At 48.5% G+C, this 26,181-nt stretch overlaps 1 protein-coding gene across 2 annotated transcripts in view; it reads left to right on the plus strand.

Annotated features, from left to right (window-relative positions):
• Positions 1-26,181, plus strand: part of LOC138566947 (zinc finger protein 91-like) — a 1,189,804-nt gene that overhangs the window by 397,825 nt on the left and 765,798 nt on the right. The gene's annotated exons all lie outside the window — the stretch shown is intronic.

Raw genomic sequence — 26,181 nt, forward strand, 5'->3', positions numbered from 1 at the left:
TGATTACGTTTACAACTCTAGCAGATACTACCATGTTTTTTTCATTAAGGTTCTTTCTCAGCTTTTGTCTCCTGTCACAGATGGGTGTTAATAAGTAGTACTTTCCTCCCTTCTGAGGTTTTTCATTTTTGTGAGTTTTGTTTCTTTGTGAGTGTCAAAGCCTCAATCTTAATGACTTGTCTGCAGTCGAGTCTTTACTCTTAGAAGTAAGACTCCACCCTCTATTCCTTAAACAGACAAATAGCAATGCTTCCGCCATTGTGTTGTCCTGTTTGTGTAAGATGCTTAGATTTAATTTTGTGTCAGTTTTGTTTCTGCAAGGGGGTCAACCAAATTGTTCCCTGAAATAAACGACTAGCATTTAAAAAAAAAAAAAGTTTCTTTATTTGTTTTGCATATCGGTGAACGGTAACAACACCCCCTGTCAAACCATAATACCCCCTTCCCTCCCCAAGCAACCAAATACAGCGCATCAAATTCAATTTACAGTTGTATGAATTAGGCATCGTACAGCAATCGGAGTCCACCCCGACATTACAGGTGTATTATCTCTGTAAAGTTGGTTCATGTGTAATACTCGTCCCCACAAATTTCTCCACATATGGGATTCCCCAGTCCGCCTGTTTCTTTTTTTAAATATCGTCTAAAGTTTGTTACCCACTTAAATGGCGCTATACGCCCACGTCAGTGATGCGATCCGGACGCGGTAAGGCTCCTCCCCACAGCCGGCGAGTTTAGGCTTTGGTCAGCCATATAGTGTCTGAAAGGGTTCCAGTAGTCAAGTGGTCTGCTACTGCTTGTTAACATTGTTGCGTACCGTGTTCCTCTTTTTTCACATACATTCATAAAGTTTAGCCAGTTTTGAAAACATGGTGCTCTATGCTTCCCCCAGGTATTGGCGAATAGAAATATAATAGTTATGGATACCATCCCCAACAGTTTCCTTTAAGACCGGTTGCCCCCTTCAATCATTGTCAGCAGCCACAACTCTGAGGAGTAACGCCTCTGAGACATTAACAACTGGGGATGTGGCGTTCTCAATTTATTTTATTTTTTCCCTGAAGGGCCAAATACGTGGGCAGGACCATGCTATGTGACAGAAGTTGGCTGGGTCCCAGCCGCCTCTTTTACAGTGGGTGGGGGTCACTCGGGGGGGCTGGGAGGGACCGATGCAGGCAGTGGGTGAATAATAGACCTGATGTAGGAATTTAAAGTGGATCAGTCGGAGCCGGCGGTTCAGAGACAGGTTTCGAGTTTGCATGCAAGCAATTTACCACTGTTCCTCTGTTATCACCGTCTCCAGTGCCTAGCTCCCACCTGATTCTAAAGTTCTGAGCCTTTACTTCCTTTTGCGCTCTAATCATCTTGTAGAGGGTGGATACCAATTTCCTAGTGGACAGTGGGGTAATTACATATTGAAGTATTGGGAAGGGGGCAGGTGCTGTGGGAATCCTGGCCATTTGGATTTGATTACTTCTCCGAGGCGGAACTAGAGCAGCATGGTTACTGCCATCCATTCGCCTCTAGTTTTCAGGGTGTCCCACGTTATAAACTCTGTTATGTAGGAGGTCCCTCCAAGGTTGTGATTCCTAGTCTCTCGAAATGTGTCTGAAATATCTGTGAGTAATAGGAACCCCACATATTTTGAAAATGGGAAGGCCCAGGCTTTGTATGTAGTTTCCACCAGCTGGATCTATGATCGTGCGGTTTTCCCCAAGTTTCCCCATAGCAGTCCTTTAAGTCGTTTGGGTAGGTGATTGCTTTCACTAGCTGTGTGTACAGGAGTTTGGTCGTGGGGCACCACCACCACACAGTGTATTGAATCTGAGCTGCCAGCAAGTGTGTGAATAGATCTGGGTATTCTAGCCCTCCACGTTGTTAGGGGAGGGCAAGGGTATCGTAAGACACTCTTGCCCGTTTGCCCGCCCAGGCTAGTTGCACCATCAGGCTTTTCAGCCGGGTCTGGAAGTTTGCAGGTGGCCAGCTGGGTACATTGTTAAATACATATAGGAGTTTCAGGAGGATCACCATTTTTGCCAGGGACATACAGGCAGCTGGAGAGATTGGTAGAATGATCCAGGATCCCACTTTTTGCCCCAGGACTTCTACTGTTTTGACATTTTCCCTATATAGATTACCCACAGATGGGGTCGCCAAGATTCCCAAGTATCGAATGCCCTGTGGACATCATCTAAAGTCCTTACCTATGTCTGCTTGTTGGACAGTTTGGGTTAAAGGTAATACTTCCGATTTAGACTAGTTTATTCTCAGCCCCGAAAGATCTCTGAACGTGCTTCTTTCTTGTACCAATGGTCGTAGATTCTGCCCGGGATGTTTCTCATACAAGAGTATATCATCCGTGTATAGGGAGATGATGGAGAGGTGCGAGTGGGTCCTTATACTCCGGTGTGAGTGATATTCACGAATATAGCAGGCCAATGGTTCAACTGCCGGGGCGAACAGGATCAGTGACAGGGCGCAGCCCTGGCGTGTCCCCTGTGTTTGGTAAATATATTCTGAGGACATTGCATTAGTATACAGCGCAGCTCTGGGTGCAGTGTATAGTAGGCAGACCCATCGTATATATGTGAGGCCAAGCCTGTAACGGCGGAGGACCTCGAACAGATAGGGCCACTCCACCGAGTCGAAGGCCTTCGCCGCACCCAGTGCGGCTACAGCGATGGAGATTTCTGGATTGACATTGTGTATAAGCGTAAATGGGCGCCTCAGGTTGTTTTGTGTGGATCGTCCGGGGATGAAACCCGCCTGGTCCGGGAGTATTAATGTCTACATGTGGGGTTAGTCGGTCAGCAAGTATTTTAGCTAGGATTTTGTTATCCATGTTAATTAGGAACAATGGTCTGTATGACGTGTATTTGAAGCAGTCTTTTGTCTGGTTTAAGCAATACCGTTACAAGGGCGGTTCTGGTAGACTCGGGGAGGACTCCTGCAGTTATTGCAATCTCATACATGTCCTGCAGATGTGGCAGCAGTGTGTCCGCATAGGCTTTGTAGAATTCGGATTTCCTCGTCTGTGAGTTGTGCATTCATGTTCTCGCCCATAGTTTGGTCTAACCATCCCAGAGCGATTTTATCTAGATATTGTGTTATAATGTCATGCCCGACATCCAATTGGGATGTATACAGGAGGTCATAAAATTTGCACAAGACATAGTTTATCCTTTCAAGGTCTCTACTAGGAGTCCCGTCTGCTCATTCTAGTTCTATAATGGATTCCAGCTGGCATTTGCGTTTGATAGCCCAGGTAAGCGTCCTGCCAGGCTGGTACCCTCGCCATAATCTACAGTCGCAATGGTGTCTCCAATAAGTCTCAAATAAATCTTTCTTCCCTGGTGGCCAATTGACTTAGCTCCTCTCTTTTTAATGTTAGCACATTTCGTACCTCTGTGAATCTCGGATTCCTTGTTGCATCTCCAATCTTTAATAACAGTCTCTAGCGTGTTCATGGATCTGCGTAGGGCTTTCAGGAACTCTCACCCCCTTCTTTTCGAGATCCATCATCCCCTGATATTAACCTTAAAGGTCTCCGAGATCACCCCAGGATCGGGTACCAAGCCCACATTGGTTAGGAAATATGTTTGTATGGCTTGTCCAATTTCTTCCAGGAACACCATATGTGCGCTAGCCCTAAACCGCCAGCATAGGTGCTTCGAGGTTTAGTTGGACCTGTAATGTGAATTGCTACCGGGGAGTGGTCGGAAAGGGTTTGTGGGAGCATGTTGTCGTTGACTATGTTCCTACACCATAACATAAACTGTCCTGGAGGAGCTGTCGTCTACACTGGAGTAAAATTAGTATTTTCTGTCGATGGGGTGCATCATGTGCCACGTGTCATGTAGAACGTGGTATTCTGCTATGGCGGTCCATTTCTGGGCCGCCCGTGGTTGAACTGTGGATGACCTATCCAAGCCTAGGGTGATAGCCATGTTGAAATCTCCCACCCACACACTATTGTAATCTGGGAATTTGTGGATGTGGTTAGCGCAGCTTTGAAAGAATTCTTATGAGTCTGAGTTTGGGGCGTATATGTTCACCAGGAGGAGATTTAGACCAGCTATCTCCCCTGCCAGTAGGAAGTATCGACCTTCCTCGTCCTCAATCTGTTCATGGAGTTTGAATTCTAGGGAGCAGTGAATATACGTTGCTATCCCCTGTGTAGAGGGAGCCGTTTCTGTGAATGCCCCAACCCGTTATTTTAGGGAGGGGGGTGCCTTTCATGTGAGATGTTTCTAGCATTATTCGTTATCAGGCAGACCTTCTTTTGGTTAGTAAACCCACGTATGTTCCATGACATCCACTGATAGGATATTGTTCGATTTACCCTCTACTTTAGGCGTACCCATGTGATGGGCAGAAGGGAGGGTTTTCAGAGCCTATGGTGCCTCTTGAATTCAATCGTAGCTTGTCGGGAATGAGGCCAGTGCCTTGGTATATGTTGGATTCTGGTTTTCTTTTCCTTGTGCTGTGCTGTTACCCCTCCCCCCTCCCTGACTCCCCATAGTTACCACCCTCCACCCATGCCAGAAACAGAAATCCACCGCCACCCGCAATCCCCCCACCCCAACCCCAGCAAACCCCATCAACTAACACCAAATAGTAACCGCAGTGTCTGCGGGAAACGGGGAGCTGCAGGTGGCTAGATTGCTGGTTTGTGGGAAAGGTAGTATCTTTCATATTTGTCTACTCATCTGCTTCATTTGGAAATCCCCATCAGGATTGTCCGGGCAGTGACGTAGTGATCCTTAGAACTGGGATAGTAGTGGCTTCAAGGTGTGAGTGTCAGGAAGACCCTCCGGGTTCTGGAAGGGCCTGTGCAAAGCGTTTGGCCGTTTCCGTGGAGGTGAAAAAGGTCACTGTACCTTTGTGCATCACTCTAAGTTTGGCAGGATACATCATTGAAAAGATACTTCCTTTCTCCGCAGGGTATTTTTTTTACAGCCTGGAAGGTTTTTCTCTGGTCCTAACTTGTGAGCTGAAGTCTGAGAAGACACGAATTATCGCAAAGCCCATTCTTAGTTCTTTTTTTTTTATCTCTGGCAGCACAGAGTAGGATATCCCTGTCAAAGTAGTTGAATATTCTAGCGATGATGGGATGTTCCGGCGCCCCAGGGAGTGGTTTCACCGCCAGAGATCGGTGTGCCCATTCCACCATGAACATGTTTGTGACTGGGGGGGTCCCCCAGCCCCTCCCTGAGTAATCTTTCCACAAACGTTTCCATGTGGGCGACGGGTGTGGACTCTGGCACTCCTAGGATTCAGATATTATTCCGTCTGGACCGTCCCTCTAGGTCCTCATTTTTTGCCATCACTTTCTTAACTGTTTGCTTTAGTGCCGCAACCTCACGTTGTAGGGCAGTCACTATGTCCTCACCTTCGTCTATCCGTTGCTCTGCTTCAGTCATTCGACCAGAGATTATCAATTTGAATAGCAGAAATGTAGACTTTGCAGGTGAGGGCATCAATGTTTGCACCAAGGTTGTCTGTGCTACTCTTTAGGGCCAGTAGTGTTTGGTTCAGGGCAGCTACTTCTAGTTGGGGCAGAGGTTTGACCCTGTGCTGGTGGGGGGCTGTGATTGATCAGGTTGCCCGAACTGCTACATTATGGATTGTCTTTTGGGGTTTCCCATTTCCCAGTTTCCAGTACAGTCGTGTCCGCACTGCTCCGTTGTGCGGTATGATCCGACTGTGGCGCGTTTTTTTTTAATAGTGTTGTCGCTTGCAGGCCTTAATGGCATAGCTAGTCTTTATTAGGGCCCCAGCAGGGAGATTAATGCGTGTTAGTTCACAAAAAAGGGAAAATTCTGTATTTGTAGGTGTATATGCCGAGTTGTGGAGCAGTGGGGTTTGCTCAGGACAGGTCCCAGATATCATGAGCGTAGCGTGCCAAGTTTGTGGGTAGGTCGTTGTGGTAGGTTTCCCGGGAGGGGAGTGTCAGTGGTGTAACTGGCAACTCTCCACTTGCAGCACTCTGTGTCACAGTGTCGGTGGTTGATCCTCTCCCCGAGTGTCACTGGGCTATGGAAGCCACACTATGTGCACAAGCACCAGCTTTTATTCAGGCACTGCAGCCGTGCAGCTGGAGAGTAGGGCTCCTCCTCCCCTCCCACCTCACAGTTATAGTTGTCGCAGATTCAGGAGTTGATGGTGCAGGGATCCGGACTCCTGACTAATCCTCCCTGGGGCTCTCACCTGAGAGAACTTTGTGTCTGCTGTAGGCCTCGGCGCAGCTGGGTGCCTCTCACCGCCGATGGCCCGGGCCGAGTTGAGCCACCCCCCCTAGTCCAGTCCGTACACGTAGCGCAACTGCACTGTGTGCCGCTGGGGGGGTGGAGGGATACACCACATGTCTCCCAGGGTATGTCAGGGGACGTGTGGGTCACTGTCCCCACACTGCGTCTGTATAACGGAGGATAGCGCTCCGGCTGCAGAGGCTTCTCCTCCCATCCATCTCGGCTGGGGCTGGGGAGCCAGGCTTGTGGTGCTGCCTGGATTACCGGCATCTGGGTCTAGCTGATTATGTTGCCATCTGGTTCGGCATGTACAGAAGCTTTTCACCATTGGCAGCCCGGGCCAAGTTTGTCGGTCCTTCAGTGCAATCGGGCACTGCGTATTGTGTTGTACTGCTGTCAGGATGCAAGCGCCACAGGATTTCAGCAAACCTTACGGCACGATATTGCGGCTGGTCACTGCCCCGGTCTTCTCCAAAAGTTATAGCATTTTTCATGGGGATGCAAAGTTTCTGAGAGCTGGATATTTAAGTAGGATTACGCGCCTTTGCCGGAGCTCTTTCGGCTGCAGCCATTTCCTAGCAGCGCAACAGTGCGTGCCCCCCCACCCCCCGCACTCCACCGACTAGCCGTTTTATGGATGGTCTTTAGCAAACCTTAAAATTGTAGTTACAACTGAAATATGCTTTATTATGTTATTATATACACAATACACTATGTGGTAATTTAAACAAGAGGGAAATTATTTGAAGTGAAAAGTGTCTGGCCTACTGAGATTCCTTGGTCTAGAAATTTGAAATAACTGACTGGTACAAGTGAAGTGGTAATGTTAGAGTGGTGAATGTGTTTGGCCTATGGTTCCCTTTCTTATCAGCAGTACGTAGCTGGGAGACCAACATTTTCCCCTCTGGCCTGTGTCGGGGCACCGATTGATCTCAATTTCTATATATGTTCCTTTAGCTACTCATAGCGGAGCAAAACCTATGCATTGGAGTATTAGTAGATTGCGAAGACAGATGTGTATTCACGCATATTTGCAATGTGTTCTTATTCTATCCTCCTATTGTATTTCTTAGGTATTGTGATTTGCACATTTAACATCATGTATGTGCCCTGCTTGCAATTAGTTGCTTCTACTGTTACTTTAATTTTGCTTTACAGGACAGTGTTTATTTTGCTTTCCTTAGTTTCTTTAATTTAATTGATTTGATTTGGCATTTATATTGCGCCTATCCTTATGGAACCAAGCAAGAAACCTGCATCTAAGCACAGATGTTCAATTCCTACACAGCCACTTAGAGCTTTCCCAGCACAATGCAATTGTTTAAAAAAAATAGTAATAGAGGATATTTTCCGGAGGTCAACAGGCCGTGCATTCCAGAGAGGGGGGGACCATTGATTGACCAACATTTGTCACCCCGAAAGACAAAATGAGAAGGTGGCACAACCAGCAAATTTTGCACGATCGAGGCAAGCGAACTAGACGGATGATAAAGCCTGATTTTGGAAACCTGGTATCTGGGTGTCACTCCCGGGATACATTTATGTATTCGACACAGAGATCTAAATTCAATTTGTTTCTGTACAGGTAATCAGTGTAGCTTCTTCCAATACACTGAGGCAGATATCGTTTTAGGAAGATTGTGTACAAGTCTAACTGCTGCCTTCTGAGCTACTTGGAGTCGCTATAGCTGGCTCATTGGTGCTCCTCAAAGAAGAGTGCCAAAGTAATCGAGTCTGGAGTTAACCATTGTCTCCCCAACCACGGCATGGTCCAGTTCGGAGATAAATGACAGAACAGGTTTTAAAAGCCTAATTTGAGAATAGACTGATCTAATGACTTCAGTGACATGAGCATTACAGCTCAAAGATGTCTGCAATATACAGCCTAAATGCTTTACCTTACAATAGAAGGTGGCTGTGACATCAATAATGGCAGGACAAGAGGTCGTAAAATGGAAATTAGTTCATGGATTTCTTCAGCCAAACACAATAACCTCAGTTTTAGATGGATTAAGTTGGAGCTTACTTTCAAGAATCCAACATTTTATTGCGTTGGCACAGGCTAAGATACGTTTGATGGCTTCAGCTGAAGATTTTAGTATAACATGAATGTGTGTATCATCTGCATAGGAGTATTCAAACCAACTGAAAATATACATTCGTGGCCTCAGATAAACATTAAATAATATCTGGGACAAAGACGACCCCTGGGGTACTCCACATAGAACGGGAAGGTTGCCAGAAGGTTGCCAGTATCGAAGGTATGCAGTTCAACTGCTTCAGTTCGATCTTGCATGAATTAATGAATACTGTCACAATCACTGCTTGTAAGGGAAGAGAGTTCGGCACTCTCCCCCGAACCACAGAAGCTGAATGAATTCGACCCTCCCACCGTGGTTCTCACAGGCACCTGATTATATCACACAGGTCACCACATGGCAGCCAATGGGGGTGGGAGAGGGGTTAGGGAGAGATTGTGGATAGGGTGGGGAAGTTTGGAACACCGGAAGGAGGCTAAGGGAACACCTAGATTGGTCAGGAATGGGGAAGCACAGGCTAACCTTAACCTAACCTGGCTAAGTATATTCATATATCATCATGCAACTCAATACCTGTGTGACTGCACATGCACAGAATGAGATAGTCCCACTCATATACCGGTCTCCTGGTAATACGTAATCAAGCCTAACTTAATACATGTACAATATCAACATGAAACATGGAGGACAATTTGCAGTAAGCGGAATGGAACAAACAAATGAGAAAACTTCCAAAAAATGGAATGACAGAACTCGTGGCTCCTTGGGCAGGCATAAGCAAACATATATGAACACAAACAGAACTATGTAGCCACCACTAGTCTTAGTGCTAGTTGGATTTAAACAATAACGCGTGTTCTCTCAGCACATATGCCCCCATGATTGAGGATTACTTGTCTTTCTTCATGATTTAGACCTTTTTGCTTTTAGCACCTCAAAGTTCATACTTAATTCCTACACGCACTCTCCCTCTTAACCAGCGAGCGTGCCGTATAACTCCGGCTGCAAACCTTTTTGAGTAGGCACGTAGCACACACAGCGGAACCCACATGAATGTCACATCATAGTTCTTTCATAGACAGCACCGCAATGCTACAGCATTTAGTAACTTCAATAATGTCAGGACCCCCCTCCTACTTATCTTAATTTCAGGAGCCCCGCGGGACTACCCGGACGAAGAACGCTGTGCAGAATGTTAGACCCATGAAATCACCACCTCCTGGCCCTCGGTTCTTTCTTGCAGTTCGCTGAGTTGCCAGGAAGGCCGGCGTGCAGGGAACTCCGTCTTCCAACCAACCACACCTCGCACACAAAATAATCTGCACCTGCACTGCGCCCTTGCCAGCTGAGCAGCTGTCCCAAATCACGGTCAGCTAGCAACGCGTGCGTAATCCAGAACTACATTTTGTCCTCAAGGCTACTGGGAATTGCAGTTCCAACCACCCGTAGCTCGCAAGACTTTACCGAGCAAACTGCAATACCCCACGTCTGCCCCAGCCGCTATTCCTGACAAATACTCATTATAATATTGTGAACTTTATTGATGTCTTTCGGTCATGGCAATATGCTTTATAGGGGCATTGGATGCTGTGCCTAGATACTGAACATCCAAAACCCAGGCTAGGCTAGGCTAGTTTTTTTGTTTTTTTAAAGAATGATTTAATCTGTATATGTCTGTCGTTTGCCAACACCCTTCTGATGTATCCTGGTGCATCTCAGAACCCTGTTGATAGGCTAACCTCCCTTCATGAGGTGTATATTCAGTTTCTGTACTGTGAATATACAGGTGTCTTAGTGATCTGCTCCACCTATGCACTCAGCTGTCTTTCCATCTGTCATCTTTCTCTTTATGTAATGTTTTGTTTACTTGTGATGCTGATTTCCACAAGGAGAAACAATTGTCTTTTCCAGTAGATATTGTGGTTGTGTGGTAATCTTTGTGGCTTCGCAAGACTGTTTTTATTCACAGTGAAAGTCCTATCCTTGCTGTATCAAACCTGTCTCCCAAGGTGGACAGAGCGTTGGAAATTGGTGCGACATCAAAGATGCGTAATTTCATTACATTTATGTCCCCTTGGGATGTTGGTCGAGGGGGCAACCAACAGCTGTCAGTATTCTCAAAAATGTGGGCTGGTGTCAAAAGGTGCAAATTGGAGCAAGGCTGCAAGGCCCTCAAAGGTCGTTCCCGCCTGGAATATAAACCAAGAATGGGGCTCTTTCACAGAATAACAGTCACATAAGATACATTTATTTAGCATCAACAAAGCACTCGAGCGGAGAGAGGCGATAACACATGTTTCGCTAAGGCTATCTTTCTTCACAGAACCTGTTGGTGCTTATATACATCTTTTTAGCTGCGTTAGCATGACATGTAAATAACACAGGGTCCCTGAAAGGTATCTCACTGATTGGGTGAACAGAAAGCTCAGTGAGTAAAAATGGTGAAATAAAATTAGACATGCAGGGGGAAGGCTGAACAGGTGTTCTTTTCTATCTTTGGCTTGAGCTCAGGGGGGAAGGGTCATCACCTGTTGGTATTTGTGCTTGATATTTTGACCCCAGCTATTTCCTAGCATGACAGCTACACAAAGGTTGCTTGATTTCCGGTTTGTGGACCAAGACAAAACTGTTGTGTAACATTTTAACAGAGAAAAAGACAGAGAACTGGTGTTCATAAATGTATATTTCCACAAACGGCCCTTCAGTTCTACTATATGTGGTTCTGATGTTCTGATGTACAGGTTGGGAAGGAAAATGAGACTAAGTACTAATGTCAATATGCAATATTTCCGATATTGCTACATCTTGCATTATCAATGCATTACTAACCGATACAGATGAAATAGGATGTTTGAACAACCAGGCAATTACCTGGCAGCAAACAGGTAGACAATCTAGAAGAAAACGGGCCCTTAAGAAAAAAAAAAAGAGGCTATCATTAGGAAAGCACCAATTTCCAGCCAAAAGAGCGGATGATGGACCAAAAGGATTTAATAAGGTCCCATGTGCCAGTGGGCATGTTCAGCAATACCATGCAGCTTCTTTATTTCTCTGTGAACAGAAGTGGAGGTGTTGGGCACATAGACACAGCAATTTACCATAAGGACTTTGCATACACCTCCTTTTTATTAAAGTATCATATCTAACACCAACCTATTTTGCAAAGCCACAAGGCATACTGTCTGTAATTCTACAGTGATATTACTCAATTTCTCTTTCGTCCTGGCTCTCCTCCTTCCCAACTGGTTGAGGAACGCCTGCATCCCCAGGCAGGCTGGAAAAGCTGGCTGCAAAAGATAGCTGTCACTTTAAGAAATTTGAAGGCATAGGGCCTATGTCACGCGTGCTACCCTCTGCATGCCAGGCCCACACCTTACCCCTACGTCACCAACATTCCACGTCCAGTTCCTGTTTTCCTGCCACTAGGCGAGTCAGAATTTTGATGCCCTATGACCTCCCTCCTTTTTTGGGGAATTACTTTTTGCTGTCCTCCTTTTTGTTCTTAGAGATTTGTTGTTCATTTTTATTCAATTTGTTGTGCCTCCCTCTACGTATGCCGTATGCGACAGAATTCAAGCAGTGCATCTGTTGTCGGAAGAATTTCTCGGCGGCCGATCCCCATCATGCCTGCATGTGTCTTTTGCTGGATATTCACCCGAGGTGTCTGCGGACTCGTCTTCTCTCCATATCACACCTGGGACCGGTACCAGAGATGACAAAGACTTTGTACGGAAAAGGAGGGAGGCCGATATCGGTGAGGTACGTGTTTTGGCACCAGCCTTCGGTACCCAAGGGAAGACTGCCCCCTCGGTTCCGGGGTCTTCACGGGACCGTTCATGGGGAAAGCCCAAGCTTCTTCACTTGAGAGTACCTCTGGGTGGGAAAACACTAGTATATCCAGGTGGGAAAGTGTTAGTACCTCCAGGTTGGAAAGGGTCTGAGAAGATCCACCTGGTACTGGAAGAATTATTTACACCAGACCAAATTATTACGGTACCGGGGAAACCCTCTATTGCCTCAGTAAACGGAAAAGGCAAGGGTTCCTTCAAAGAGCGCACGCGTCTGGGGTTGACTCGATACCTTCCAATTCCCCTTATCTGCTACATTTAAGTAGGCTACTGCATGTAATACTTCTGGTACTTTGCTACTGAAGGACATCTTATCCTCAGTAACCACAGTTGAATCCTCAAGCTCATTGATAACGAAGAAGTCAAGCAAGTCCTCTCACAAGAGGCATAAACATTTTCACTCGATCCATACCAATACCGACTTCTCCGAGTAAGCACAAGCGGAAAAAACGTGTTACATCCATCTCTGATTCAGTACTGGAGAGTCAAAAAGCGAATTCGATTCTAGTTTCTGACTCGCCAGACTGATTCTTCCAAATATTTTACAGTCTGGGGAAAATTTGGCCCAACCAACTCGGGTTCCAGCTATTACGCTCACCTGGTTCCCACAGGGGTGTCGGGCAGAACTGGACAGCCAAGGTCTCCACCAACGTGATGCGTAGTGCAGAGATGACTGACTGGACTGGCCCACCTAGCTTCGTCTGCTTGACCCGTAGAAGTAGTCTCCTTAAGGCGGAGAAAGGGAATTAGCCACCTGTGGAGTTGAGTAATAGCCCCTCACTGCGTCCCCATTTATCACCTCTGATATTCCCGTTCACAAAGCTCACCTTATAGTTTTGAATGATGAGCTCTCCATCCTGCGAGGAATGCAGGGGCGCGTTGATGGCCAGTTACTTCACTGGCTTGAGGATATTGGAAGAGTTCTAGACAAATCTTGGCTCCAAAACTCCTGGCGAAGGGCCGTAAGTATATAGTTTTAAAGAGTTCAAAAATGTCTGAATAATCACTCTTGTCCAATTCCTTTGTTTATCTTGCAGCTTAGACCCACAAGAAGATAGTTCTGTGGCAGCTGAAAGCGTTCAGGTAAGAGTCTGTGCTATCCCACACTGTCTGTTAAATGATTCCAAAGTTTAACTCGCTGCTGTCTCTTTTCTTACAGGTGCGGCGTAAGAAGATTTGGCGTGCTGGTGAATAATGCCTCCGGCGGTAAAATCAGGTAAGTATATGGTGGCAAGAGATTGTCCTTATCTGTTTCCCCTCGGCTCACCTTGTTGTTTTCTTGTCCCCCTTAGGTGCTGGAATGCGGCAACTTAATGATGGAGACGGCGCCGGATCGTAGAGATGCTGCAAGGAATGGTGAATATGGCACGGCGCTGCTGCTGGCGATGCGCCGTGTTTAAAATAGTCTTTTTCTCGTTCAAAGGTGCGATGAAAGCCAGGTGGGCCACCAGAATTGTCTCTTAATTTTAGCTTCAGTCTTTGTGCCCTTCCATCAGGGTGTCATGATAATTGGAGATGACTAGTTCTTGTAGTTCCTTGTGTGGCAGAAATAGTCACCCTTGATAATAAGGTAGATCATTGATGACTGAGTAGTCCGGGCCTTTCTTTACCCAGTCCTGCAGGGCTGTTGGATCGAAGAGTTGTTGGATCTTTACCTGAATATCCTCTAGTGTCTGTTGAGTAGTTAAGCCAAGAATTCTTTGTTCTGAAATTATATGTACCGGTTCTGGGTTCATATATGCTTCTCCCATCCCTATTCTGGATAAGGCGGCTGCCTTTCCATTTTTACAGCCTGGTCGATAAGTGATCACGAAATCGAACTCGGCAAAGAACAAAGCCCATCGAAGTTGGCGTGACGATTGGGCCTTGGCTGTTTTTAAATACTGCAAGTTCCGGTGATCGGTGATTACAGTAATGGTATGCCTGGCACCGAGAAGATAGTGCCGCCAAGGCGGATTTGATGGCTAATAACTTTTTCGGTAACTGCATAGTTTAACTCGGGTGCCGAAAACTTTCTGGACCAAAATGCTACTGGGTGAAGTTGACCAGTTTCAGGATCCTTCTGGGACAGGACAGCTCCCATGGCTGAACTGGATGCATCAGTGTTAGGGAGAATTCTCTGTTTAGGCTGAATTTCCCTACCTAGTGAGTCCCCCAGCAGCTTTGCTGGATTTCTGGGGTTTAATTTTTTTCTCCTGCCAAGAGTGAGACTCTTTTACCCTCACTCTTGGACATGTTGAAGTGTGTTTTCTTGGTTAAACCTTGTGTTGGATGGGCTATGGGGTCTTTTACTCCATAGGGCCTCATGTATTTTTGTGATGTGGGTCACACAGCACCCTCTGTGCCGTGACCCAGGGGTGTCCTAGGGACTCCCCAACATAGACTCCATACCCTGGGACTGACTACTGTCTCCCAGGGCATGTAAAGTCACCAAAGACTTTGCTAGTCTTGAATCCTGAACAGAACCAGTACAAACCATCATATTGTGGACGTACTGGCTGGGGCAATTCGATTGCCCCAGGGTCTGTTAGTCGAGGGGGCACGTCTCCGTCCCCCCTGATCGAGTTTTGGCTGGTGGCAGTGGAAACTACTTTTTATATTCGACCGCGAATATTTCCCTATGGGATTTCCCATTGTTTTAGGCTAACACATTTAATTATTTATTTACGGTAGCCTTAAACATACCGCCGGTTTATATATTTATTTTTATAACTCCGGTTGGGACTTTTTGCCAAAACTTGATTCTAAAATGGCGTTGGTGTTCGCCTCTGTAACTCTGACCCAAAGTGGAGCCCTTTGTTCCACTTTTGGCGGGCTTCTCCACAGAAGCCCTCCAAAGTGGTGCCACTCTGTCTGGGGTACTTAGGAGGGGTGGAGGGGGATTTAGGCACCCTGGACTGAGTTACCTTGGTAACTCAAGTCGCACTCCGTCCTGATTGGCCCAAGTGGTGAGCCGCCCGGCTCACCACTTAGCATGTTTGAGTGACAGCTAGGCTGGGTGAATGGGGGTTTGCTGCATAAAAGCAGGGCTTTGGGGACTGGGACTTCAGAAGTCGCCACAGGACCAAGAATCCGACGAGGGAAGAGCTGAGCCGACCTGCTTCGACGACACCACCCGGTGGAGCCCTGCTGAACCGTCTCACCACTTTTTCCCGACGACCGAGGAGAACTCTTAACGGAGTGGCTCCTTCCCTTGACTGGTGGGGACAACCAGTTTTCGCCTTCTTTCCGTCCTTTAGAGGTATCTCGTGGCCGCCTTGCCTGTGCCAAGCACCCCGGCATCCGGAATACCACACTTTACCCCCATACCGCGAAAGTCGGTACCAACCCTTTAACCGGAGGACTCCGCGGCTGGTTTCTTCCCGGGCAGTGCTACGACCTTTCTCTTCTGCTCTTCAGCGAGATATTCTTCTCCCCTGACCGACGTCGAGCCTTGCTGTCGCTGCCTGGAACAACTGCCCCCGCTGGAGGATCCTTTCCGCTTAAGGTACTGTGTTCCGCCTGGCTTCCCTTGCTACCGACTGTACGGGGTAGATTTAGTCCCCGGCTTTCGAACCTGGGAGTGCCTGGGACACTTTGGCTAAACTTTCTGAGCCACTCTAAACTCTTTTTGACTCTTTGCAAGACTTTGAATCTCTAACTAACAGTGTGATCTTGGGCACATTTTCGCTCCGGCTACTCTAAGAGTGGGCCCTGCCTAGTGACTTTTGCTCACCTGTGACTTTATTCTTCTTTAAGTCTATTGCAAGTGTTCTGGACCTTAGAGTGGTGTGTCTAACCTATTTCTGCTTTTTCTCTCCCTTTCTTGGAAACTACTAGAGTGTCATCTAACGTTAAGCACTCACCTCTGTTTTAATTAAGTGGTGTTAACCTAGAGTTGTCTAGATAGGAGAAAGGATTGAATTTACTTTCAGTATAACTGTGTTGAAGTGCTTTTACTATATTTTTGCTAGAGTGTTTTTAACTTATGTGTATTTTAAATAAATAACTATATACTTTTGAAACCAAGCTCTGGTCAGTGTTTGCTTGTGCTATTGTGTCTTGGTACATATTGTGTATACTTTACATACTGCCTAACTCTTCTTGAGAGAGGTCTGACTGCTCAGCCACAGCTACCAGGTAAATCTGGGTGGTACAGACTGCTACCAAAGGGGTTTACTGCTCTACCTGTAGTCTTAAATCTTTTGCAGTGTTCCCCAAGGGAACTGCACAGGTTTCTGCCTAACAATCAGTTTCAACTATGTATGGAAGTTCAGGGTGTGGGTGCTTTAATAAAGGTGCAGACGTGAATTTCGCTTTCAACTTTTGGAAGGCGTTTTCAGCTTCTTCAGTCCACAAGAAGCTTTTGTTTTTTCACAAGAGTGCTGTGATAAGGTGTACAACATGTGAGAAATCCGGAATGAATCTGCAATAGAAATTAGCAAATCCGAGCATGCTTTGTACTCCTTGAACTGAACTGGGTGATGGCCACTTGAAAATTGCGTCCACCTTTCAAGAGTCCATTCAGACTCCTTTTGGAGTCTGGATAAATCCAAGGAATTCAACTTCCGTAGCATGAAAAACGCATTTTTCCAATTTTGCATATAACTTGTGCTGGCGTAGTTTCTCTAGGACTGCACGAACGTGCTTCACATGGTCTGATTCTGAAGAGGAGTACACTAGAATATCGTCTATGTATACGACAACACAGACGTCAATGAGTTCACGAAGGACATTGTTCATAAAATACTGGGAGGCTGCTGGTGCATTGCACAACCCGAAGGGCATCACCTGATATTCAAATAACCCATACTTAGTGCGAAAAGTAGTCTTCCATTCGTCGCCTTTCTTCACACGTACCAGATGATATGCCCCTCGGAGATCTAATTTAGTGTAGATGCAAGCGTCCTTTACTTGGTCTAGTAATTCGGGGATCAGAGGCAATGGGTATCGGTTATTGACCGTGATCTGATTCAATGCGAGGTAGTCTATGCACGTTCTGAGGTCCCCTTCCTTTTTTGGCACGAAGAACAAAGCTGAAGATACAGGGGACTTGGATGGACGAATGAAGCCATTGTCAAGGTATTGGTCCAAGTATTGTCGTAGTTGAAGGTTTTCAGGTTCAGTAAGGGCGTAGATCCTACTACATAGAGATTGTGCACCGGGTATGAGATAGATTTGACAATCGTATGATCTGTGAGGTGGTAAGGTGTTTGCCCGTTCTTTTTGGAAAACATCCTGGAATTCTTGATACTCCTGAGGTAACTGCACGACTGGAGTAGCGACTGCGGCCAGGCCTTCGTTCAAGGGTTTTTTCGGGTAACAAGTATGTGCACAATCCGGGAAGGTTATACTCCTACGTCCCGCCCCCTTTCCTCCATACTTGTGGGACATCTGTCCGTCCTGTGGGACGGGACTGGAGCACTTTGTAAAAAGCATCAAAATTTTTCCAAAAATGTGTCCTTACTCTCTTTCCTGCGCGGGGCCCGGTACGCGGCCGTAACCCCGCCCACCTTGGCTCCGCCCTGCAAATCGCCCCTCAGTCCTTTTCTCCGTTCGATCGGGGCCGGACGCACTTGCATCCTCTGAAGATTTTCTTCTCCGTTTTCCTCTCTGGCTCTCGATAGCGTTCGTCTTCTAGTCTGTCTATGTCTTTTAAATGAGACTTTCCAGACTGTTCTTCGTGTCATCGTCGCTTCGCAAGGGCGGATCGCCATGCTCTTTGTTTAGAGTGTTTGGGTCCGGAACACCGTTGGGACTCCTGTTTTTACTGTGGCTCCCTTTCGGTCCGGGCTCTTCAACGTCGGTTGGAACGGTGGGAGGAGGTGTTCCGACGCACTCCTCCATCTCATTTTCAGGCGTTCATCGACGAGAAGAAGAAATGCCCGGTAAGTTCTTTACTTTTCAGAGCACCCCGGCCGGGGGATACCTTCCCGGGTTCCTCTCGAGCCGGGAGGGGCGTTGATCGCTCTGTCACCGGGGTTTGCCCTGAGGTGCCTGTCAGGCCTAATAATTCTACCAGAGTTTTCTCCAAGGGTCTCCTTAAGGGGCCTGTGTACACCGGAGTAACTTCCGAGGCCCCTCCTGTGGGGGCTGTGTGTAGACCCACTTCTGCTGAGTCACAGGGTACCGGAGCTTGCTCTGAGGCCTCTCTTTCAGCTTCCCTCAAAAATAAGACCCGGGTGCGCCCTGAGGCCTTGGCTGGGCTTGTGTTTATCGAACAGATGTTCGGGGCCCGTGCCGATAAGGCTATTACCGGGCCTAGGCCCGAGGTCCCTCGTACAGAGGCTAAGGCTACCAACAGTTCTGAGGGGCTGGGCAGGGCCCTGTCGGTGAAAGCGGTTTCTCACCGTTCCCGCTCTTGTGGTGATACCAGATCTGTTGAGGGGGCAAAGAAGCAAGGTTCTTCTTTTACCGGCAGTGCCGAGGTCCGTCCTTCGAAGGCTCAGTTGGCGGTTGGTATGTCGCAGAAATATTCCAGGCCTCATAGTACCAGCTCTGCCGAGGTTCCTTATGTTAAGGCTAAAATTAAGACCCCTGATCCATCGACGGGGACCCCTGCCTCACCTCCTCACGTGCCGCAGTTCCCCTCAGATGAAAACAAAATGGCGGCTGTTTTAGGTACTACCCTTACAACTACACCATCGGCCCCTGGTGTAGGGTTCGGTCCTTTGGGTGAACCTAAGGTCACTTGTGCGTATCCTTACCGGCCCGTTTATGATTGGAACGCCCGGATGCCTCTTCCGCACAATGTTTCGTTGCCTGCAGGGGCGGCCCCTTTGATTTATGTGGATACGTTGGCGGAGGGCCCGGCGTGACACCCTTCTCCGTTACGTCCCTGGATTTGTCCACCTCAGGTTCCGAAGCAATCTCCTGAGGACGCTTTTTTCGGTAAATTTAAAGCGCTTATGCGCACCGACCCCATGAGGGAGTATTTCAAAGGGCTTTTTAAGGAAATGTGTCCACCTGCGCCCCCGGCTCCACCCGTTCCGCTGGTGGTTCCGCTGGTGGTTCCGCCGGTGCCTCCTTTGCCCGTGGTGCCTGCCCCTGCTCTTCCGCCTTTGCCACCGTTGTCCCCAGTGGACAAGGCAGTGCCTGACACGGTTCAGCAGGATCCTGACCTGTCAGATGACCCTCAAGGCGAGCAGGACAACGAAGACCTTCCCCGATCTGTTAGAGCTTTTCATGACCAGGTACTGGACATGATGAATTTCTTAGATGTTCTGGTTCCCGAGGCACCTGCTCCACAGGAGGGCGTGCTTTCTGGGGCGTTCACCCTGTCTCCTTTGGAGCGTACCGGCCTTTTCCTGCAGAAGGATGTTTTGGCCGAGGTCCGAAGAGTCTGGGAGAAGCCACACTCAGGACTTTCTGTCAATAAAAAGATTGACGCGAGGTACAGGCTGCACTCTTCGGAGGAAATGGCCTTGTCGTCTTGTTCGCCTCCCTCCTCCACAGTGGTGGCTGCGGCCATGTTGCAGTCCAGACCTGCAGCATCCTCTTCTGCGACGGCTACTCAGGTCTTGGGAAAGGAGGACAAGCTCCTGGACTCCCTAGGGAGGAAAATCTTTGCCAATTCGGTCTTGCAGCTCAGGCAGGCCAATGCCGAATTGATTTTGGCAGGAGCTAACATGCGGATGTGTAAAGGTCTGTCGGAGTTTGAGGAGCACATTCCGGTCGAGAAGTTGGAAGATTTCAGAGGTGGCCTTTCCGATGCCAGGGTCTTGGCCCAGGATCTCCTGGAGGCTGCGGCTCATCATGTAGACACCTTGGCTCGGGGCATGATGCTCGGGGTTGCTACCTCGAGGCAAGCGTGGTTGCATGCCACTAAGTTTGCGAAGGAAGTGCAAGACAAAGTATTGGACCTTCCATTCGATGGTAAGGAGCTTTTTCATTCTTCTACTGATGTTGAGCTCACCAAAACCAAGGATAGCACTCAGACGGCTAAATCATTGTCTGTTCTGGTTAAAGCTCCTTTCAAACCTCAGAGACCGTTATCGCAGAGTCGACCACCTTCTGGTTTCAGGGGCTTCCTCGACTGCAAATCGCGCAGAGTGGATACTCCTGTGGGGAATAACCACCATAGACAACAGCGTACGCGGTTTTTCTCCCGCTCCTCAGCCTCTTCCTCAGGTGGCACCACCACCGATAAACCTGCCAAATGAGGGTTTTCCGCGCTCCCACGAGACCCTGGTGGGAGGGCGCATTGCGTCTCAATGGGAGGCGTGGCAGACCATCACAGAAGAGATGGGTCTTGCCAGTCGCTCGGGCGGGCTTCCGCTTACCTTTACCCCCTACCCCACCCCTCAACCCTCCTTTTCAGCCGTTGGGCTCGCCCTCCCTCAACGCCGAGGTTCAGAAACTCCTGGACCCTCAGGGCTGTGGAACCTGTTCCCTTTGGGGAGCGAGGGGAGGGCTTCTACTCCCGGCTGTTTACGGTGCCCAAACCCAACCCGGCTGGCCTGCGCACCATCCTAGACCTTTCACAGTTCAACCTCTTTCTACCCCAAGAGAAATTGAGATGATCACGCCCAGCCAGATACGCTCCTCTTTGCAGATGGGCGGCTGGCTCAGCATAGTGGATCTTCAGGACGCGTACATGCATATCCTGATTTGGGCTCCACACAGGAGGTACCTCCGTTTCTCTTTGGGAGAGGAGCACTTCCAGTTTTGGGTGCTTCTTTTTGGCCTCAGCTCGGCGCTGCGTGTCTTCACGAAGATGTCGGTGATTGCGACCTATCTTCGTCTTCAGGGTATCCATGTGTATCCTTATTTGGACGATTGGCTTTTACGCAGCCCTTGTCCGCTGGCGGCAGCGGGCAACCTCCAGTCTCTCCTTCAGCTCCTGTTCCATCTTGGGCTGTCGGTGAACTGGCGGAAATCCTCCATGACGGTCTCTCAGGACCTGATTTTTCTGGGTTTTCGTTGGAACACGATCGACTGCAGAGTATACCTGACCGGGGACAGAATGGCGGATCTGTTGGCCACGTGTCAGATGTTTGCGCAGTCGGAGAGCATGTCGGTCTGGTGGTTCCAGAGGCTTCTGGGCCTCATTCTTCCTCTTGCTCGTCTCAAAATGAGACGGACCCAGATGGCCCTTCGGAATTCATGGCGTCAGGCAGTGGACCCAGACTCCATGCGGATAATGATTCCGGATTCCATGAGAGTGGACCTGGACTGGTGGTCATCTCTCAGCAATCTGTCTGGGGGCGCGGCGCGGGGTTTCAGGACTCGGTCTCTATGGTGACGATCACGACGGACTCCTCCCTCCTCGGGTGGGGTGCAACGTTAGATGATCTTCAAGTCTCGGACCTCTGGTCGCCTCAGGACAAGCTCCTGCACATAAATCATTTGGAGCTTCTGGCGATTTTCTTGGCGCTCAGGGCGTTGAGACCGGTCATTGTCAACAAAGTGGTCTGCATAAGAACAGACAATGTGGTGTCAATGTATTACATCAACAAGCAGGGGGGAACGAAGTCTCCCCCCTTCGTGGACCTGTCCATCCAGATTTGGGTGTGGGCCGTGCTTCATGGTGTCTGGCTGCTTGCAGTGCACATCCCGGGCCAGCTGAATGTCACAGCAGATGCCCTCAGCCAGCAGACAGTGGTCAGCTACGAGTGGGAGTTGAAGGCGGAGGTCCTCTCAGGGATTTTCTCGCGCTGGGGCACACCGCAGGTGGACCTCTTCGCGACGGCGGCGAACAAGAAGCTTCCTCTGTATGCCTCCAGAGCGGGGCTGGGAGCTTCCTCTCTGGGGGATGCTCTAGAGATTCCATGGCACAACATGAGAGCTTACGCCTTCCCGCCTCTGCCTCTAGTTCACCGGACAATTTGGAAGTTGAAGAACTCGGTGAACTGTTCTCTTCTACTGATAGCCCCGTGGTGGCCGGCCAGGTTTTGGTTCTCAGAACTCCAACACCTGTCGGTTTATCTGCCGATCAGGTTACCGGTAACTCCCGATCTTCTCCACCAGGGGGAGCAGCAGCTGTGGCACCCCTCCCCTCAATCGCTCAGCTTGGCGGCATGGTGCCTGAGTTCAGGTCTTTAGAGCATCTGAATTTGTCTGCGGATAACATGTGTATTATCCAGGCAGCCAGAAAACCCTAGACCAGATCTCAGTACAAGAGTAAATGGCTCAGGTTCTGTCATTGGTGTCTAGAGAAGAAATTGGATCCAAGGGGGGCTACGGTTGACAGTGTTGTCCTTCGTGTCTTCCCTAGCAGAGTCAGGGGTTCATGTTCTGTCATGCAGGACTTACCTTTCAGCGGTCTCCGCTTATCTTTCTACGTATCAGTGTTCGTATTCTGACTAACCCAGTGGTAAAGAGGCATTTCGCTGGTTTAACACACCTTTACCCTCCAGTTCGTAATCAACACTCGCCATGGGACCTGAATGTTCATGACGGCACTGTGCCATAAACCCTTTGAGCCAATGGCTACTGTTGACCTCGAGTACTTGTCTTGGAAAGTGTCCTTTTTGGTCGCCGTCACATCGGCAAGGAGAGTGAGTGAGCTCCAGGCATTGTCGGTGGAGCATCCTTTCTTGGTCTTTCACAAGGACAAGGTAGTCCTTCGAACAAATCCGGCTTTTCTGCCGAAGGTAGTGACCGAATTCCATTTGAATCAATCGATCTCCCTACCAATCTTTTTTCCAAAGCCGGCCTCTGAGGCGGAGAGTGTTCTACACTCTCTTGATCTCCGAAGAGCTCTTAAGTTCTACCTGGATAGGACTTCCGAGCTTAGAAGTTCTTCTCAACTTTTTGTGACTTTCGGCAACCCTCAAGGCAAGCAGGCGTCTAAGGCAACTATTTCTTGGTGGATTGCTGCCTGCATCATGGAGTCTTTCACTGTCCAAAAGCTGAAACCTCCTAAAGGTATTCATGCACACCTGGTGCGGGGCAAGGCAGCTGCGGTTGCTTTTCAGAAGTATGTTCCCTGGGAGTCCATCGCTAGGGCAGCTACTTGGGCCTCTCCATCTGCTTTCTGTAAGCATTACTGCCTCGATATGAGTTCTAGAGCTGATGCTCAGTTTGGTCAGGCTGTGCTGAAGAACCTTTTCCAGTAAGGGGTATTTCCATCCACCCGTAGTTCCTGTAAGGAGTGCTTGGGAATCTCCCACAAGTATGGAGGAAAGGGGACGGGACGTAGGAGTTATTACCAGGTTACTCACCGTAGTGACCACCTTACTCCTAGTCAATAGTCCCCTTTCCTCCATACGCCCACCCGCCGTCCCCTCTAATAAGGTTCCTCTGTTATTGGTAATGGGTCTCTGACATGGCAAAGAAAAGGACTGAGGGGCGATGCGCGGGGCAGAGCCAAGGTGGGCGAGGTTACGGCCGCGTGCCGCGCCCCGCGCAGGAAAGAGAGGAAGGACACATTTTTGGAAAAATGTTGATGCTTTTTACAAAGTGCTCCGGTCCCGTCTCACAGGACGGAGAGATGTCCCACAAGTATGGAGGAAAGGGGGCTATGGACTAGGAGTAAGGTGGTCACTACGGTGAGTAACCTGGTAATTCTATTCTCTCACCAATCAATACAAGGATTATGCGTTTCCAACCAAGGTATCCCCAGTATTATTTGGAACTGCGGGGCTTTGATTAAATCAAACGCAATAGTCTCTCGATGCCCATCCTGACCCAATAGTGTCATCTCTGTGGTGGAATGAGCAGAGAGGTAGATTCATCCTAAAAGCCAATTCGTGGTCCACATAGTTTCCCATGGCCCCGCTATCAATGTATGCACTTACTGCGTTCATATGTGATGGTTGCCTTGGATCTGTAAGGACCATTGGTATGATAAAGTATGAGGTCTGAGTATCCTTCTTCAAGCTCGGCAAGCGGACCTCTACGCTTGTCGGACGTGGTCGTTTCCCGAGTCAGACTCCATATGGCTTTTATCAGCAGCTCCTACCACTTTCTTGGGTGGTTTTACAGGGCAATCCCGTAGAAAATGTCCCGAAGTTCCACAGTATAGACACAATTGCATTTGCCGTCTCCTTTCTCTTTCCTTCTGAGTCAAGGTTCCTTTAACCCCTCCGATTTGCATGGGTTCTGAGGCATCTGCTCCTTTCGGGGTAGCGTTGGGTTTAACCAACACCCGGTTCTCGAACTTGGCTCGGTCGGCCTTTCTGTTCTGAAGTCTGTGATCTAACTGGACCACTAAGTCTATATATTCAGCACAGTCTTGAGGTGGGTTCACAACTTGAGCCAAAACATCTTTGAGTTCGCCTCGAAGTCCTCGATGAAATAACGTAATCCGTTTTACCTCGGGCCATCCAGTTTCCACCACCAACCTATTGAAGGTTGCGATGTGGGTTAAAAGGTCCTGGTTACCCTGTCGTAGGGACAAACGTTCGGTATCCAGGGCCTGTCCTTGGGAGTGCCGGGCAAATGGTATGCCGCTGAGATATGATAATACAAAGGCTACTTTGGCTTGATCATTTGGAAAGGCTCCAGGTCTACATAAAAAGTGCAAGCAGCATTGGTTCATAAACACGGCAAACTTTTTCGGGTCCCCAGCAAAACGTTCCGGCGGGGCTAAAGGAATGCTCCCTGGTAGAACCAGTTGCACAGGATTGCTCTATGAAACAGGAGTTGGATTCCCCCCCCCCCCCCCCGAGTCCAGGTAATGGTGTTTGCCCAGCTTGGTTTTGCAATAATTGTCAAGCAAGATCATCAGTGCGTTCCTTAGAAACAATCAGTTCTCTCCTGAGGGTATTAGTTTCTTGACAAGAGGCATGTACTTCAGCCCCAAGTTCCCCTAATAGGGCCAATTGGTCAGTTTCTGAGGTCTCCATGACACCCGGGTGACGATTTATAGAGAGGCTTTGCGTTCTGTTACCCTCACCTGGTTCCCACAGGGGTGTCGGGTGGAACTGGACAGCCACAGTCTCCACCAACGTGATGCGTAGTGCAGAGATGACTGACTGTACTGGCCCACCTAGCTTCGTCTGCTTGACCCGTAGAAGTAGTCTCCTAGAGGCGGAGAAAGGGAATTGGCCACCCGTGGAGTTGAGTAATAGCCCCTCACTGCATCCCCATTCATCACCTCTGATATTCCCGTTCACAAAGCTCACCTTCTAGTTTTGAATGATGAGCTCTCCATCCTGTGAGGAACGCAGGGGCGCGTTGATGGCCAGTTACTTCACTGGCTTGAGGATATTGGAAGAGTTCTAGACAAATCCTGGCTCCAAACCTCCTGGTGAAGGGCCGTAAGTATATAGTTCTAAAGAGTTCAAAAATGTCTGAATAATCACTCTTGTCCAATTCCTTTGTTTATCTTGCAGTTTAGACCCAAAGGAAGATAGTTATGTGGCAGCTGAAAGCGTTCAGGTAAGAGTCTGTGCTATCCCACACTGTCAGTTAAATGATGCCAAACTTTAACTCGCTGCTGTCTCTTTTCTTACAGGTGCGGCGTAAGAAGATTTGGCGTGCTGGTGAATAATACCTCCGGCGGTAAAATCAGGTAAGTATATGGTGGGAAGAGATTGTCCTTATCTGTTTCCCCTCGGCTCACCTTGTTGTTTTCTTGTCCCCCTTAGGTGCTGGAATGCGGCAACTTAATGATGGAGACAGCGCCGGATCGTAGAGATGCTGCGAGGAACGGTGAGTATGGCGCGGCGCTGCTGCTGGCGATGCGCCGTGTTTAAAATAAAGTATTTTTCTCTTTCAAAGGTGCGATGAATCAGGTAAGAAACCCAATAATGTTCTTGTTCTAACCTTTCTTCTTCTTTCCCTTCTTTCTAGGCGCTCTGGACTCGAGGCGGGCGTGGCACAAGGATGGATTGTGACTGTAGGCACGGTGAGCGTTACGCTGCTGGATGCAGAATAACGCGAAGCATGTGCTGCCCTTCGGGCGTGGTTTAAATAGCCTCCAAAGTAGTCCCAGGTAAGTATTCCTCCACAACCACACCCGAGTAACAAAATAGTCCCTAGGTAAAGTAGTCCCTTCCAAGCCTCACATGGGCTTGGATCTCTTGCAGCATGGTCTGCATCAGGTACGTTTTAACATATGAGCCTGGCGCCTGTGGCGCCAGGACTGTTCCCCCATATGAGTCTGGCGCCATAGAC

Source organism: Ambystoma mexicanum, chromosome 2p (genome assembly GCF_040938575.1).
Source record: "Ambystoma mexicanum isolate Mex_15411 chromosome 2p, UKY_AmexF1_1, whole genome shotgun sequence".
In the NCBI taxonomy this organism is placed as follows: Eukaryota; Metazoa; Chordata; class Amphibia; order Caudata; family Ambystomatidae; genus Ambystoma; species Ambystoma mexicanum.